This window comes from Gopherus flavomarginatus, chromosome 16 (assembly GCF_025201925.1).
Source record: "Gopherus flavomarginatus isolate rGopFla2 chromosome 16, rGopFla2.mat.asm, whole genome shotgun sequence".
NCBI lineage: Eukaryota > Metazoa > Chordata > Testudines > Testudinidae > Gopherus > Gopherus flavomarginatus.
Genome location: NC_066632.1, coordinates 17,950,824 through 17,968,267, shown reverse-complemented (window position 1 = coordinate 17,968,267; position 17,444 = coordinate 17,950,824). Strand labels below are relative to the sequence as shown.

The following is a 17,444-nucleotide window of genomic DNA, read 5'->3' as shown; positions in this document are numbered from 1 at the left end:
CAGGATGAGATCTGCCCTGACATCTGGTGGTGAGTTGTGGAAAAGAACGTCAGGGGCTGGTCATGAGCCCACAGTAGCCCAAATAGTCATTTTGGCTATGGTGGGATCCCCAGTTTCTCTGTTACTGAGGCAGGAAGAATAAACTGTTGTTATCCTGATTATGTAAATCAAGGACAGTGGAACTGTACTTGGCCTTTTGTGACGGAGGACTCACCTTCAACTAAGTAGCACTCGGTAGGCAAGGGACATGGGTTCCAAAATTCAGTAAATTGAGAGAGACTGGGGACAGGTATTTGTACCTGGTGATGCACTGACCCATCCCCCAATTCCATTGCCTCTACTGCATAATGTTAGTGCTAATTTTGAGTCCAAGAGGAGTTAGGTTACAGACTGCAGAGCGGTATTCATTTTGGGCTAATGGTGAACAAGTACTGAGGTCCTCCTACAACTTAACGCAGTAAGTGGTGATTTTAGCTTGTAGTAGGGGAGTCTCAGTGCCCCACTGGCTCGGGGCTTGAGCCAATTTTGCATTGTGTTATTGGAATGGAGTTCCTAGATACTGAACCCAGTCCTTGTTGTTGCCAACACTGATGGGCAGAATGGTTACACCGTAAACACATTTTTAGGATTTCCCCCCTCCCACAACATACATTTCAGCTTTTTGCTGTAAATGGATGTCTTTTTTCACAAGAACACAAAAATTAGATTCTCACAAACCATTTTTTTTTTAATTTAAAAGACATACAGCTCCTTGGAAAGAAACCAAGAGGCTCTATTAAAACTTTTAGCTCACTTAAGGGCCAGAGACCTTCTAACAGAAATGCAGATAGTCACAAAGCCCCTTTCAATAGATGGTTTTTTAATTTACATATTTAAATTTACATATAAAGTTGAAGTCCAAATCACACGGTCATGGTGGTGTTGGGCTGGGGCATCTATGACACAGCCCTCACAATCTTCAAAAAGCTTTTCCCTAAGATAGTGATTAAGAACAGGACAAACAGCAACGCATACAACAGCCCACATAAATTTTTACGCTCATGAGTGGCACTGGCTCAGCGAGTTCTATGCCAAACCTTCTTCTAAACTCCTTATAACCTTCATCCTCGAAGTCCTCTTCAACAATTTTTAGCGGCGTTCAGCAAAAACAAGGCGGGCCTGGTTCATCTTTGCTACTTGATGCAACGTTGTCCAGGGCCTCCGGGTCCTCTAGAAAGGCATCGTCAAGCTGTCTCAGACAAGAAACAAGGGTAAGTTCTCACTGCTTGTTTTTTAGATTTCACAACCCCAGGTTCCTAACCTCATTACACCTCATCATCAACTGTTGCTTCTTAATCATTCATTTACCTGAGTGACATTTTTTCTGTTCAGCTTGTCCGCCGGTAACTCCCCCAAGCAATGATCACCTTCCTCCTCCAGGGCGGCGGACAACGAGAGGCCACCATGCTCATCGGGGTGTCTCATGAATGGTTGGGCTTCAGGTTCAGGTTCTGGTATATCCATCAATGGCTGGGCCAAAGGAATCCCCTCGGCTGCTCCCTCCTCCTCTTCAGAACTGTTGCTGCTGTAGCAATTCTCCACACAAGTCCAAAGGTCCGTGGGGCTAAAACAAAGTCTGAAGTTCTCAGGGGAGTGGTAAAGGAGTCCACGTTTCCTCTCAGCCTTTCCACAATTTCTGAAACACGTCTTCTTGGTAAGAGATGGCCTCCTCTGCCCAGCGCTGAGACTTATGGGGTGATGGTGCTGCACTTTGATTGGCAGAGGGCATTGGGAGGAGTTCTTAGAGGGGTCACACGACCCTCTTCTGGGTGGTCACACCATCCCAGAACCTGCCCTATTTTGGTCAAGTCTCCTTTCGGGGCAGTCCTCTGCAGCCGAAATCCATCGCGACTGGTAGAGGGCGCTGGGAGGAGTTCTTAGAGGGGTCATACGAACCACTTCTGGATGGTCACCCTGTCCCAGAATTCCCCCCAATCGGTCTAATCTCCTCAGGGTGGTCTCTAGTGGCTGAAGCCCCTCCTGATTGGTAGAGGGCAGTAGGAGGAGCTCTTAGAGGGGTCACACACCCCAGAACTCCTCTTGATTGGTTAAATCTTCTCTCAGGGCGTTCCTATCGGGGCAAAACCTATCCTGATTGGTATAGTGGAAGGAGTTCTTAGAGGGGTCACATGACACACCTTGCTTCTGGTCATGTGTCCGCCTTGATCCCGGAAGTCATACCCCCATGGGGTGGGGCTTCTGATGACCAGTGGGCAGGGCTTATTGGGTCAAGGGATGGGGTTAACTTTTGATTGACAGTAGGGCCTTTACACTCCTCGCTCCTGCTACCCAAAACTGGAACAAGACAGAGACAACTATAATACTGGGCAGTAGTCGCTGTTGTCCTACTGCTCAGATGCTGTAAGTAAGAGAAGGATCAGGCCCTGTAAAGTAGCTTGTGTTGATTTTTATTACTCAAAGCATTTTTATTACACAGCAGGACATCTGGTCATTCTGATGGACATGCAGCCTCTGGACAAGCTCCGTGATAAGCATGTGCATTGTACTGGTTGCTCGGGGGTCATTACTATAGTAACAGCCAAGTACTAGCCCAGATCCTCAAATACAACTGAGCTCTAGGCTCTGGGTTGTTCTAAGTTATGCTGTCTCGTAACATCCATTGCTGCACTGGAGATAGCTATAGCACAATGCACACCGTGTGTGCCATCTTCTGTTCCCAGCTCATACCCCATATACTTGGGTGGGAAGCTAGGAGTTGGTGACATACAGCCAGCTACACTGCCTGTACACTCTATATGCTGGTTCTCTGGGTGTTAGGGATTTGCGCATGTTGGGGAATTCCTAGCTGCCTCTTAGGGCAGCTTTATGGCTACTTTGCCCTGCTCCACTGCAACATAGGGCAGCAAAAGGGTGACTTTACAACTAACCCCACCCCTAGTGATCCACCTACCCGTGGTTGTTAGGCGTCTGAGTTTAGGTATCCGGGGTTGGAAAACCCACTCACCTGGCATCAAGTTGTCTGATGCCTTTAAACATCAGTCCCCTTGTTTTTCAAATATCTATTTGAAACACTACAATGCTGATAGAGATTTAAATGCCCTAATCAGGACCTCTGCAGGTGGCTATAATGGGTATTTAGGCTTCTGTCTGCAGATTTCAGTGCTTAACTCTAGCCGCCCAAGGCCCTTGTATTTGTCTTTCCCAAGCCTAGGAGTTGCTGAGTGTTCTCAAACTCCCAGTGGTGTTATTGGGAGATAAGGATGCTCTGCCCTTCACAGAAGGTGCTCAGCAGATTAACTCATCCTCCAAAGTTAGCTACTATGATCCTCCACCTCATAGCAAAAGGTCACTGAATGGTCAGGTTTCTAGTCTCCATCACCACCTCATTCTCCAGTTTACTGTCCCCCTGGTTCAGGGCCTGTGAGGATTCACCAGGCAGCAGTTAGCAGAGGAGGGCGAAACTCAGAGGGAGTCTGGGATGTTGTTGCTTATAGTTCTCAATGGGGTGACAATGTTCCTGTAACAGTTGACTATTGGAAGGGAATCAATAGAGACCCCTGTTGAAGTGACACATTCTGCTAATTCAAAAGTGACTCTATTAAGTAATATGGGTTCTCCTAATCTTGTAGTGTTTCCTGTTTTGGTGATTGTTTTCTCTACCGTATCCAGGCGGCTTATCCCCGGTCCATGTTCTCATGTTGTTATTCCCTAGTATTCTCCACTCTTTTCATGTGTATTAAGGGGAACTGGACAAATCCTGATGACTCTTCACATTTCTTTTTCAGGTGCTGGCTGTGTATCACACAGACAAGGTCATATGTAAATAACCCAGCTGCAGATTTTGTATATACTGTGTACATATTTCCTATTAAACTGTTTGAAGTATCTGTTTCAATTCAGAGGCCTGATTTCGTTTTTCAGAGAAATTGGGGCTTCTTCAATGTCCACTGTAACCATGATGTGGGGGCTTCCTCCCTTGTCCTTTCTCCATGGAGCTGGAAGACTTCAGCTCAATGCCTCTCTAGGGTCTCTAATCACTCTTCCGGGATCCCCACAAAGTTAGAGCTAATCCCTGTAGTTAGTGATTGGGGGGTTGGTTCTTAGTCATATTCTCTTCTTTGTTTTTCTGGGAATTCAGTGTTGCTGATGAATTCTGGGTTGTAAGTGGAATGGACTGTGTTCTGGTGAGTTATCCTCCCTCCTGTCTAGCCTATTTCTGGGTCAGAAGGCTGTCTGTGAACTGTGTCTGTTTACTTACAGACTTAGGATAGGTGCCCGTAATAGTGTGTGAGGGAAGGCATCTCTGCTTTTCTAAGCCCTCGTCCAGACTAACCCGCGGCATCGGCGGGTTAAAATCGATTGCTCGGAGATCGATATATCGCGTCTAGTCTGGACGCGGTGTATCGATCCCCGAGCGCGTTTACATCGATTCCGGAACTCCATCAATCCGAACGGAGTTCCGGAATCGACACGGAGAGCCGCGGACATCGATGCCGCGCCGTCCAGACTGGTGAGTACCTCGATTTTAGAAATTCGACTTCAGCTACGTTATTCCCGTAGCTGAAGTTGCGTATCTAAAATCGATTTTAATTCCTAGTCTGGACGTGGCCTAAGCCAAGTGCCTGTTTGTGTACTGCAAGACTTTATCCAAGAAGAACCATTGGATTCCCTAGCTTCCCCCACTGCACTACAAGGGAACGACTGTCATTGGGTATCTCTGATAGGGAATGTCCTGCTGTGCTCTCGGGTCTTGTGACGTCTTCATGTGGGGGACCAGGTCATTTTGTTAATAATTCACATTGGACTAGAGCTGGGTGAAGGCTGATGGGGCAGTTCACTGCAGGGCTCACCAGTTAAACTCCACAGTTCAGAGAATCCTAGAAATGCAGGGCTGAGAGGGTCCTAGAAATATCATCCCATCCAGCACTCTACTTAGACCGTCCCTGACTGCTCTTTGTCCAATAGGTTCTTTAAAACCTCCAATGACGGGGATTCCACAACCTCCCTTTGAACTTAACTACCTTTATAGTTAGAAAGTTTTTCCTAATATCTAACCTAAATCTCCCTTGCTGCAGATTTAGCTGATTCCTACTTCTCCTGCGTCCAGTGCACATGGAGAACAGTTGATCAGGAGGAAAATTTTCTCATGGAGCTGATATCTAGTCAAGCATAACACCACCAGTCTGTTAGCCAGCCTACCAATCTCCATAGGGCTCTGCCAGCCCTGGCTCTGCCTTGCACGGTAACACTAGTTGCACCGCAGCCCCCAAAGCCCCTCTGAAAGTGTCCCCCAGTAGCATCAGGTTACTGTCACAGGACACTCACTCAAATTACCAGGGAACAGAATCTAAACAGCTTGATTGGTACAGCTCAGGATCAGATCTTTATAAGCTCACAGCACTGAGACATAAGTATAGTGGAATAATCCTAAATTTATTATCAAAGATTAAGATTTAAGAGGTACCGAGTCAAGATCATGGAAACAGAACTGGTTACATATAAAATGAAAATCATAACATGCTTCTTAGCGTCTAAAATCAATTATTACAGGAGTTTTTCACCTAAAGCAATCTCCCAGCAGCATTAACCAACATGCCTGGGATCCAGCTTTCCTGAGGAAGGAAAAGGGCTTTTTGTATGCTGTTCCCAGCTGTGCCCGTCACTTTGGGGGTTGGCTCATTTATCAGGGTTACTCTTCTAGGGGAGAGGTTCTGTAATTCTATCAACGTGCTGTGAAAGTCGCTTGTGTGTTCATATGGAGCTCTACTCCTTCCTTCTGCAAGTCCCCTTCCAATGGAGCTACCCTGCAGGACCTAGGTTCCCCAGGTATTACATGGGGGGCGGGGTCATGAGCTGTCAGTCTGCACCCCAAACCCCGCTTTGCCTCCAGCATTTATAATGGTGTTAAATTTAATTTATAAGGAGGGTCGCACTCAGAGGCTTCCTATGTGAAAGGGGTCACCAGTAGAAAAGTTTGAAAACTACTGTGCAAATAGATCCCAGAATGAGGTTTGGTTTTTTTGCAACAGCAGTAAACTTTTGACTCTTATTTAGCTTGGGATCCATGGCTTCATGGTCTGGGATACCGCTTTGTGAGGGTTGGGAGGGTACTTCAGTCAGGCTGAGAAAAAGATCCTGGCTGTTGGGGAGAACGGAGAGCTGTGTGCTCTCCTCAAGCTCGTCGTCCTCCTCCTCCTCCTCATCTTCTCTGTCCGCAGAATCCTCAGGCATGACTGAGATTACCCCCTCCTCGGAATCCACAGTCAGGGGTGGGGTAACGGCGGCGGTCCCCCCTAGAATTGCATGCAGCTCAGCATAGAAGTGGCATGTCTGTGGCTCTGCCCTGGGCCTTCCATTTGCTTCTTTGGTTTTCTGGTAGGCTTGTCTGAGCTCCTTAACTTTCACATGGCACTATAGTGAGTCCCTATTGTGGCCTCTCTCTATCATGCCCCTTGAGATTTTTTCAAAAGTTTTGGCATTTCGTCTTTTGGAACATAGTTCTGCTAGCACGAAATCCTCTCCCCGGACAGCGATCAGATCCAGTACCTCCCATGCCGTCCATGCTGGAGCTCTTCTTCAATTCTCAGACTGCATGGTTACCTGTCCTGATGAGTCCTCCATGGTCACCTGCGCTGATCAGCTCTCCATGCTGGGCAAACAGGAAATGAGATTCAAAAATTCGCGGAACTTTTCCTGTCTACCTGGTCAGTGCATCTGAGTTCAGACTGCTGTTCAGAGTGGTCACAATGGTGCACTGTGGGATAGTTCCCTGAGGCCAATATCGTCGAATTGCAGCCACACTAACCCTAATCCGAAATGGCAATACCGATTTCAGCGCTACTCCCCTTCTCGGGGAGGAGTACAGATATTGATATTAAGAGCCCTTTATATTGAAATAAAGAGCTTCGTTGTGTGGACGGGTGCAGCATTAATTCAGTTTAACGCTGCTAAATTCAAAATAAACGCATAGTGTAGACCAGGCCTTACTTAGCTTGTGATCCACTCTGACCCCCAGAGCCCTTTCTGCAGGGCTCCTTCCTAGGCAGTCATTTCTCATTTGGTATGTGGGCAACTGATTGTTCTTTCCTAAATGGAGAACTTTACATTTGTCCTAGTGAACTCCATCCTATTTACTTCAGACCATTTCTCCAGTGTGTCCAGATCATTTTAAATTTTAGTCCGATCCGCCACAGCACTTACAAGCCCTCCCAGCTTGGGATCATCTGCAAACTTTATAAGTGTTCTCTGTGTGCCATGATCTAAATCACTGATGAAGATATTGAACAGAACCGGACCCAGCACTGATCCCTGCGGGACCCCACTTGTTATGCCCTTCCAGCTTGACTGTACACCACTGATAACTGCTCGCTGGGAACGGTTTTCCAACTAGTTACGCACCTACCTTAGAGTGGCTGCATATAGATTGTATTTCTCTAGTTTCTTTATGTCACGTGAGACAGTGTCAAAAACCTCACTAACGTAAAGATATACCCCATCTACCGCTTCCCCCAGCCACAAGGCTTATTACTCTGCCAAAGGAAGCTATCAGGTTGATTTTACAGGATTTATTCTTGACAAATCCATGCTGACTTACTTATCACCTTATTATCTTCTAGGTGTTTGCAAATCGATAACAAACCTTCTAAAACTTCTGTAGTTTTGCTAGCGGCTGGTCCCCAGACTTACATACCCATTGTCTTCCTGCAGGAGAGCACTGAATCTACAGCCCATATACTCTGATTTCTTCTGCTGATTTTCATGCTGTTTCTTTCCAATATGCACTTCCGTGTCTCTCTGCATCTTCCTTCACTTCCTCTTTCCTCTCCCAACACGGAGCACTACAACATCTGTAAAAGACATGTGCCAGGGGACTGCTCTCTGGCTGCTTTCTGTCAATGCATCCAGCACCAATGTGAACAAAAAAGGGCTTAGTCCCAAGCCTTGATGTATTCCAGCTGCTACTAGAAACTGTTTCCTTTCTCACATGAACCTTTCGCTGTGGCAACAGAACCATTGTACATGTCCTGGACACATCCGATATAAAAGCTTTATTCACTCAATGTGGGGTGTCAGGATCAGGTCCCTGCATAAGGCAAACACCAATGTCGATCGCCCTTCCACAGCTGCAGAACTCACCCTCTGCCCTGGGTCTCCCTGCAGGGAAAGCGGAGCAGCAGGAGCAGCAGTTTTTGCTCTTTCTTTATTTCAACGTTAGACAGTTTCATGTCCACGTCTGGAGATGGGAGTGCGGCGTTATCACTGGAAAGGTGAGGCTCCGCCCCTTAAATGTGCCCTGCAGGCTAGTGCCCCTGAGTGTGCCCCAGAGCTCTGCGTGCTGCTGTGCCAGGTTAGGATTCTCACTGGAGGGGAGGGAGACATATAGATACTCCTCAGACAAGATCTGTGCCCTCCACTGCTGTGGGGAGGGGGGTGCACCCACTAGTGGTGTTTGTGTGAGTGCACGTTTGTGTTATCCACCCACATGCGCACTCTAGTGTTCAGAACTGTTGTTGTTCATCAGAGGTGCTATACTGCTAACAGTTAATGGGGATCGTCCTTCAACTCATCTGTCAGTGACCTGAGTGTTTCAGGCAGCAGGATCTGTGCCCTATCCCTGCCCTGCCAGACATTTCTGAGCAGCTGCCTGATGCAGCATAGAGACAGCCTAGGAAACCATGGGCTTGTGACAATGTTGTTCCCTGGCATCTGTAATGGAGGGATGGGGGAGCAGGAGTGAAGAAGAAAGGACAAAGGGTTCTAGCCCCAGTTAGCTTCAGGTCCCAGTGGGGCCCTGAGTCAGCCTCAGTGAACCTCCCTTGTATAGGGCTCCCCCTCTGAGAGCACTGCAACCCCTGAACTGGCATTGGCTGTGATGCCCGACACCCCCTGGGAACACATGGGACGTGGCACCTGAATCCCTGGGTGCCTCGCTCCCAGGGCTTTTCCTTTCCTGTCCCCAGAATGTGACTCTCCCTTTCAATGCCCTCCTGAAGAGCACCTCCCTCTGGGACAGCGGAGACATGGACAGGTCGGCCGTCATGGTCCTGCTGCAGAGCGTGGGACTGGCTGCACTGGCCACTGCGCTCCGGTCTCTGGAGAGGACAACACAGAACATGACGACAGAGTCTCTGGGTGAGGGGGGACGTGTGGCTCTCAGCGCCACCTGCTGGCTTCTGTGAGCTATGGGGTTACACTCTGTGCCCCAAATCCATTGGAAGTTAGAGCCTGTATCCCATTGTGATGTGAGCCTGTGTTCAGTACAGACAGAGAACCCTGCACCAGGTGCCCCTGCACCAGGAAATATAACCCAGCCCCGCCAGTGCCCCCAGGAGCAATAGCAATGCCCGAGAAGGGTTTAAATGTCAAATTTGGCATTTCACCACTAGGGGCTGCCACGCTGAGCCAGGTGCTTCCCCCCACTCACACTACTCCCCCTGCTGGGGTGCAGCATCCCCAGGGAGACACAGCCAGAATGGGGGGAGGGGTGATCAGTGCAACTCGGGGCGGGGAGGGACACGAACCTTCCCCCTCCCATAGTGCGGAAGAGCTCTGAAGCCCCTCCGGCTCCACGTGGAGTGAGATGGGGGTGGATCTGACCCAGAATGGACAGATTCCAGGGAAGTGGTTTCACAGCAAGGGGCTCTGTCATTCCTCACCCCCACGCCCCGCAGCTATCCAGACGTGGCTCGTCACAGGGAACTGCAGCCAGCACAGCGAAGTCTTCACGCCGAAAGCTCACAAGGAGACGATGGACGTGCACTGTGATACGGTCACCGGGGCAGCCACACAAGGTACCATCCTGGGGATGGCAACACCCAGGGCCCAAAGCACGGCACAGAGCGGTTCCCTGGCACCGAACCCCAGTCTGGGTTCCCCCGTTCCTTCCTCCCTCTCCATGGATCCCCAGGCTGGCCCCGGCCGCTGTCTCTAGCCCTGGAGTGCTCCTTGCTGGCTGAGCCAGTGGTTCTCAGGCCTTGGGCCATGAAGCTGACACCTTCTTTCCTGCCTGTCCCACAGCTTGAGCCCCAAGCACTGGGGATTTGGGGGTACAGAGGGGAGACGGCTCATGAGAGGGTCTCTGGTATGAAGTGAGCCCAGAGAATGGAAAGGGCAGGGACACCCTAGTCTAGATAGACCCCCAACGGAGATGTGGGGGTCCAGAGTAACGTGGACCCTCAGCTGCCTATTCAAGGCCTCAAATCCTCACTGTGACCCCTGGGCACCTGGCCGTCTCATTCTTTGCCCTAGCAACCCCATCTCCCTAATGAGGGGTCATCTTCTCTCCCAGCAGGTTTGGGGGCTGCTGCTTTTATGTCCTACTCCACCCTGGACTCCATCATCCGTGCAAGACGTCTCAGCGAGGGAAATCAACCAGGTGGTGGGAAGCTGGGGAAGAGTCACCTCAACTCCAGGGTGGTGAGTGGGGCCGTCGGAGACGGGAGACCCATTCATCTCTCCAGACCCGCAAACTTCACCCTGCTCTACAGACAGGTGCGTGGAGGGAGAGCCCCTGGCTTTGCTCCATAGCTGGGGCTCCAGAGGGGTATTTAGAAGGTATCATCTCCTTCTGGGCATTTGGACCGTGCTGCCTTTCTGGCTCCTGATGGTCCTGAGAAGAGGAGGTCTCCTTATTCCTGATGCACTGGGGCTGTGTTACTGGAGGAGGTAACCAGGGGTCACACCACAACACAGGGCTGTGCAAAGTGCTCTAGGGTTAGAGCTCCACCTAGCTCACTCCTGAGCCGGAATAACTGGAAAGCCGCTTTGTGTAGATAGTGAGGTTCAGGGAGTCAGCATGAAACTCTTTGATACGGTAATGAAGTGGTTAGGGTGCGTATGTGTATGTGTGCACACAGCACTGCCCTCTGCTGGATGCTGTCGGAACTGCTCAGCTCACATTCCTTATTGTGCTATTGGCTGGCAAGGATTTATTACCCTTTTTTCCAATAGCAGGGCCTGGGCTTTTGCAGCAGCAGGATCTGTGTTCTCTCTCTGCTGCCACTGGGATGGCCCCAGTGGGCACTGGGGGCTGCGTGGGGAGAGCCGTGGAGCTGTCAGTGGCCTCGGGTTTGCAATAGACATATGATAACAGAAACAACGTTCTGTGTTCCCATGAGGATGAGGATGATTCTGTTGTGTTTCCAGGCCAAAAAAGAGGAGGAAGAGGCTCTCTGCATCCAGGGCCAGTGCTTGCATTTAGGCAGCCTAGGCAATGGCCAAGGGTGCCAGGATTATTAGGGGGTGGCATTTTGCTGGAAGGGGCGGCAGACGGCTCCGGTGGAGCTGCCATAGTCATGCCTGCGGATGGTCCGCTGCTCCCGCGGCTCCGGTGGACCTCCCACAGGCACGACTGCGGCAGCTCCACCAGAGCCGCGGACCAGCAGGACCCTCCGCAGACACGACTGTAGCAGGTCCATCGGAGTCGGGGGACCAGCGCGTGGGGAGGCGAAATTGCCGTGCGCCTAGGGTGCTAAAACCCCTAGTGCCGGTCCTGTCTGCATCTACTGGAAAGTAGTGGCCGAGAGCGGCAGCTGGTCTCCGGACAGCTGCACCGCTGCGCACACGAACACCACTCACACCACCTGCAGCTGTGACCATCTCTCCATCTTCGCTGTCCTAATGGCTCCCATCGCAGTGACGATATCTCACCGTGAGACTCGGGTCACAGGGCAGGACCCTGAGCTCCTCACTCAGCCATGGGCAAAGCTCTCCCTGAAGCGACTGGAGGCTTTGCTGGGGAAAAGGCTGAGTCGGAGCTGAGGGGGCTCGGCTGGGATCACTGGTGATTTCCCCTTTGCTGTGTTACAGGAGAGTTCCCCACTGACCATCATCACCTACGTGGGACTGACCTTCTCCCTGCTGTGCCTCTTCCTCGCCATCCTCACCTTCCTCCTGTGCCGCTCCATCCGCAACGTCAGCACCTCCCTCCACCTGCAGCTCTGCCTCTGCCTCTTCCTGGCCAACCTGCTCTTCCTCACCCAGGTGACACGCATCCACACTCAGGTAAGGCCTGATTCTCCTCTGCTCTGTTCCTCCACTTGCAGCAGGGCTGGGGTGTGTGGTTTTGAACCCCTTTGTGATCCTGGATTCTGGGCTATGCAGGACACAATGGGGATTCCTGGGGGGCTATGCAGGACACAATGGGGATTCCTGTACCTCTCCACACTGGGCACAGTGCTCTGAGTGTCCACAATCCCTGGAGTTCATCCAGTTCTATCCCTATGTCATAGTCTCCCTGTGCCTCGATTCCTCTCCTACATGACTTGCCTATAGTCAGCCAGGGACTCTGTGGCAGGGCTGGGAACAGAACCTGGATCCCCTGAGCCCTGCTCCCCTCCTCTAACCACTAATCTCCGCTCCCTTCCTGCATCAGCAATGTGCACCTACAGGACTCTCCAGAAACCAAGGTACCTTCCATCTCTAGGTCACGGAGCACTATACCTGGACAGCTGTGCTAACAAGAATCCCGGTGTGACCCCCCCCCCCATACTCAGCATTTCTCTTCCCCATCGCAGTGTCCCGGGGCTCTCTCTCCCCCAGGTGGCGTGTGCTGTCATTGCTGGCCTCCTACATGACCTCTTCCTGGCCTGCTTCACCTGGATGTTACTGGAGGGCTGCACCTCTTCCTCACCATCAGGAAGCTGAAGGTCATGAATTACACCAGCGCCAGCCGGTTCAAGAAGAGATTCATGTACCCATTCGGCTACGGATTCCCAGCCCTGGTGGTGGCTATTTCTGCAGGGGTGAATTCTGAAGGCTACGGAACTTCCACACAGTACGTGCAGCGCCCATCCCGAAGGGGAGCTGGGATGTGGCTTCCATGTGCTTGTCTGGCTCACCCCAGGTCTGACTTGAACCTAGATTTCCCTGCTCACCCTGCCTGGGAGCTGAATGTCCCCCCGGGACCCTTCCCATCCCCAGGGACACTAAGCTACCCAACATTGAGGTGCCCCCTGTCAGACATCTGCACTCCTCACCCCACTGATGATATGGAAGAACAAGCCAGAAAGATCCCACTGGACTCCCAGCTCCCAGGCTGGGTTTGTGGGGCTGGTGGGTAGGAAACAAATGCACCTTCTTACTGTGAGCAAATCCCTGAGCATCCCCTCTCTAAAGTGAGCGACTCCACTAAAACGGGGGGTGGTCTGTTCTAGACATCTCAGGCTAGATCCTCAGCTGGTGTAAATCAGGGCAGCTCCACTTCCTTCAGTGCAGCTAGGCCAAGGTCCCTCCGCTGCATGTCTGGCCCTCCTTCAACACTGGCCCATCCACCAGAAAGGGTCATTTGAGGAGGTGGAAGAGGAAGTGGTGGCTGAAAGCAGGAGATGCTGAGGCACATGGGGAGGGCTGTTTGCCTGCTACCTGCAAGATAGTCGGCCATGTCACAGGCAGGCTGAGATCCATCTTGCTTTTGAGACCCAGCTGCCCTGTGACACTCCCTCTCTGCCCCTGGGGCTGAAAAAAGGCAGTAATCCCATTAAAGTCACTTTCTTCTTCCTCCCTGCCTGTAGCTGCTGGCTTAGCCCTGGATAGAGGCTTTCATTGGAGCTTCCTGGGTCCAGTCTGTGCCATAATCCTGGTGGGTACCTCACAGAACCACAGGGCCCCATTCTCCTCTCACCTCTGAGACCCCATTGATTTCAGTGAAGCAGGGAGGGGAATGTGGCCCATAAAACATAAGGAAAGACCCAGTTAGGTCCCACCTGGCTCATCAGCTGTGGTCAATCCCTGGATGAGTCCCTGTGCTGTATCCCCAGGCCTGCAGCCGTTACCCAGGCACAGCTCCCAGGGACATCAGCAGGAGTTTTGCCAAGTGAAGACAGAAGAGTTTGGTCTAGTTGAGTTAATGACACAAGGAACAAGGAAGGGAGAGGGCTCCACTATGCAGTGGTTTTTGTAGGGGAGGAAACAAATGTCCCTACATATTCCTCCCTACCCCTGGGGAAGTTGGAGGGGTGTGGGAATTTGTTACAGTCTGAAAATGGCAAGGAGTATTCTACAGGCAGGATCTGGAATCTCTGAGCCGGATCCTGCTCTCAGTTACATCAGTGTAAACCCCAAATAGCTCCTGACTGCACTGGAGAGGCTCCATATTGAACTCTGAGCAGCATCTGGCCTCTGTGATCCCATTGATCCATCTCAGCCCTGGCTGTGCTGCCAGCGCTATGCAAGCGGACGGACAGAGAGCTTCCAGGGGATATTACGGGGAGGGGATAATTCCCACTGGAAATGAGCAGTCTCCAGTTCTGCAGCGTTCGGCTCGGTCCCCTGGGATCGTTCTCTGCCTCAGCTGGTGTCACTGGCCCCGAATGGGATGTTTTAAAGGAAATATTTCCCAATGTTCCCACAGATAAATATAACGTTCTTTGTGCTGACCCTGTGGATCCTGAGAAATGGACTCTCCTCCCTCAATGCAGATGTGTCCACTGTCAGAGACCACAGGTGAGAGGGCAACAAAACAGTCCTGGAGGGTCAGATGTCTTGGTTTGGAAGGTCCTTGGCACCAGAGGGTGTGGGGGATTGCAGGAGGGGAACAGCATATCTAGGATCCATAGGAATGAATTCCCAGTGTGTTTGTATTGACAGTAACCCTGTCCCAGATAGGAAAGCCAGAGATGGTAGCTCCACCCTACTCTGCCTGGATCCTCCTGACCCAATTGCTCTCCACAGAGTTATTGTAACGGGATCTCTCCATCTGCCTTTATCCAGGTTACTGACCTTTAAAGCCATCGCCCAGCTCTTCATTCTGGGCTGCACATGGAGCCTTGGTCTCCTCCAAGTCAGCCCAGCAGCCACAGTCATGGCGTATTTATTCACCATCGTCAGCAGCCTGCAGGGAGCCTTCATCTTCCTGGTGCACTGTCTCCTCAGTGGCCAGGTAATGCCCACAGCCCATCAGTGCCCACCCAGCACCTTCATCGGCCTCGCAGTGGCCACGTCTGATCTTCTCTGTGTTAGTTACATAGTGCAGTGACTGTGTCCCTCACTCTTCAGGTGACAGAGGAGTACAGGAGATGGATCAAGGGATTCCGAACGTTCAGCACGAAATCTCAGACATCCGATCTGCCCATGTCTGCTGTCCCACCGCCAGCACCAAGATAGTAAGATGTCCTCTGCTCTGTTCCAATACCAGCCTGTGACACAGTCATCTCTAGCTGGGTCTCATTGCTGCTGTAAAGGTGCTTTGCCCCCTGAATGACGCAGGATTGGTTATGAGTCAGCTGGGAACATCACTGCAGGTGTTAGTGAGAGTCGGTCACTATCGAGGATTATCCTAGATGTCTTAGGCACCAGACCAGAATGTCCTGTCCTGGCACTTCCACGTTCCCTTCCCTTGGCTCTCCTGGGAGCTCCAGGGGTCACTCACTGTGGACTAGGCAGGCATTGGCTCTTGGGAGGTGGTGGAATCTCCATCCTTAAAGGTTTTTAAGGCCTGGCTTGACAAAGCCCTGGCTGGGATGAATTAATTGGTGTTAGTCCAACCCCTTGCTCAAAGCAGGACCAGATGACCTCCTGAAGTCTCTTCCAACCCTAATAGTCTCTGATTCTATGAAGTCATCTGTCTAGTCCCTTGCACTCAAGGCAGGACTAAGTATTACCTAGACCATCCCTAACAGCTGTTTGTCTAACCTGCTCTTAAAAATCCCCAATGATGGAGATTCCACAACTTCCCTAGGCAATTTATTCCAGTGCTTAACCACCCTGACAGTTTGGAAGTTTTTCCTAATGTCCAACCTTAACTGCCCCTGCTGCAATTTAAGCCCATTGCTTCTTGTCCTATCTTCAGCGGTTAAGAACAATTTTTCTCCCTCCTCCTTATAACAACCTTTTATGTACTTGAAAACTGTTATGTCCCCTCTCAGTCTTTTCTTCTTCAGACTAAACAAACCCATTTTTTTCAATCTTCCCTCATAGGTCATGTTTTCTAGACCTTTAATCATTTTTGCTGCTCTTCTCTGGAATTTCTCCAATTTGTCCACATCTTTCCTGAAATGTAGCGGCCAGAGCTGGACACAATACTCCAGTTGAAGCCTAATCAGTGTGGAGTAGAGCGGAAGAATTATTTCTCGTGTTTTGCTTAGAACACTCCTGCTAATACTGCCCAGAATTATGTTTGCTTTTTTTGCAACAGTGTTACACTGTTGACTTATATTTAGCTTGTGATCCACTGTGACCCCCAGCTCCCTATAAATTGCACAAACTGGGTTTTAGAAAACAAAATAAGTTTATTAAGTGATTATAAGGGATAGCAAACAGATCAAAGTAGATTACTGAGCAAATAAAGCAAACACGCAAATTAAGCTTAATACACTAAAGAAAGTAGCTACGAGTAGTAGTTTCTCAACCAAAAATGTTGTTTTAAGCAGGTTGCAGAGATTCTGGAAGACAAACTTGTTTTGCTTGCAGCTTAGAATTCCAGATATGCCTTTCATAGGCCAGACACTGGGTCCAGTTCTTCCCCAGTTCAGTCTTAGGTGTTTTTAATAGTTCGATCGGAGCCTGCTCTATGGGCTATCTGGCCAGAGTCAGTGCAGCATGCAGAAAGAACACACACACACAGCTGAATATCTGGTGGCATTGGTGACCCCAACCGTTGATCTGGTAAGTAAGCAAGCTGCCCTCTGTAGGAATTGTGATCTAACATGGCAGAAAGCTATGTGCTAGGGACCCCCCCAATCCCTTCCTGAAAATCCGCAGAGTTTGATAAGGTATGGACATGCTGGGTTGCCAGCAAAGGAGGTCCATATGAATTTAAAAAATATAGCGTGGAAGAAACTTGGAATGGAATCAATATCGTCAGATGTTCAACAGTGTTCTTTCTGCATGCTGCACTGGCTCTGGCCAGACAGCCTGTACAGCAGGCTCTGATTGACCTCGCAATGACCACAAGACTTGGTTTAGTTGCAAAGGTGCCTGGCTAGGTTTATTGCTGAGGAAGCACGGTCCTAGCTCTCTAGATCAATATCTACAGTTACACTAGCACATATATACCTGTGACAATGGACGCTGCTGAGTCAGTGGCAGGACTTTCCACTGCCCCCTAGGCTGGACAAAGCGTTAAGGTGAGTTATTCCAACATTTATTGACTGAGACAATGAAGCTGGGATAAACAGCTTACAAATCACCTTATGCATTTCATGACATGTTTGTTACCTTCCCTTGTACTTTCATTCCTGATGTTTCAGAGAAAATAGCACTATTCATCGTTTTGCAATGCCAGGTGCCCCAGAGGGAATGAATCTAACAGGCAGTGAGCAGGTGATCTCTCTCCTGCTAACCATCTCCACCTCTGACAAACAGAGGCTAGGGCCACCATGCCTTACCCATCCTGGTTAACAGCCATTAATGGACTTAACCTCCATGGGAGGAGAGAGCCCCTTGCCAATGGAGCAGGAAGGACCACATTGTGCTAGGGGCTGGGGGGTCTACTGCCTGTGGGATGA

The 17,444-nt window shown here is 50.3% G+C and overlaps 1 pseudogene; it reads left to right on the top strand.

Annotated features, from left to right (window-relative positions):
- Positions 1–7,513: 7,513 nt before the first annotated feature.
- On the top strand, positions 7,514–15,102 carry LOC127035571 (adhesion G protein-coupled receptor E3-like; annotated as a pseudogene).
- The last annotated feature ends 2,342 nt before the right edge of the window (positions 15,103–17,444 follow it).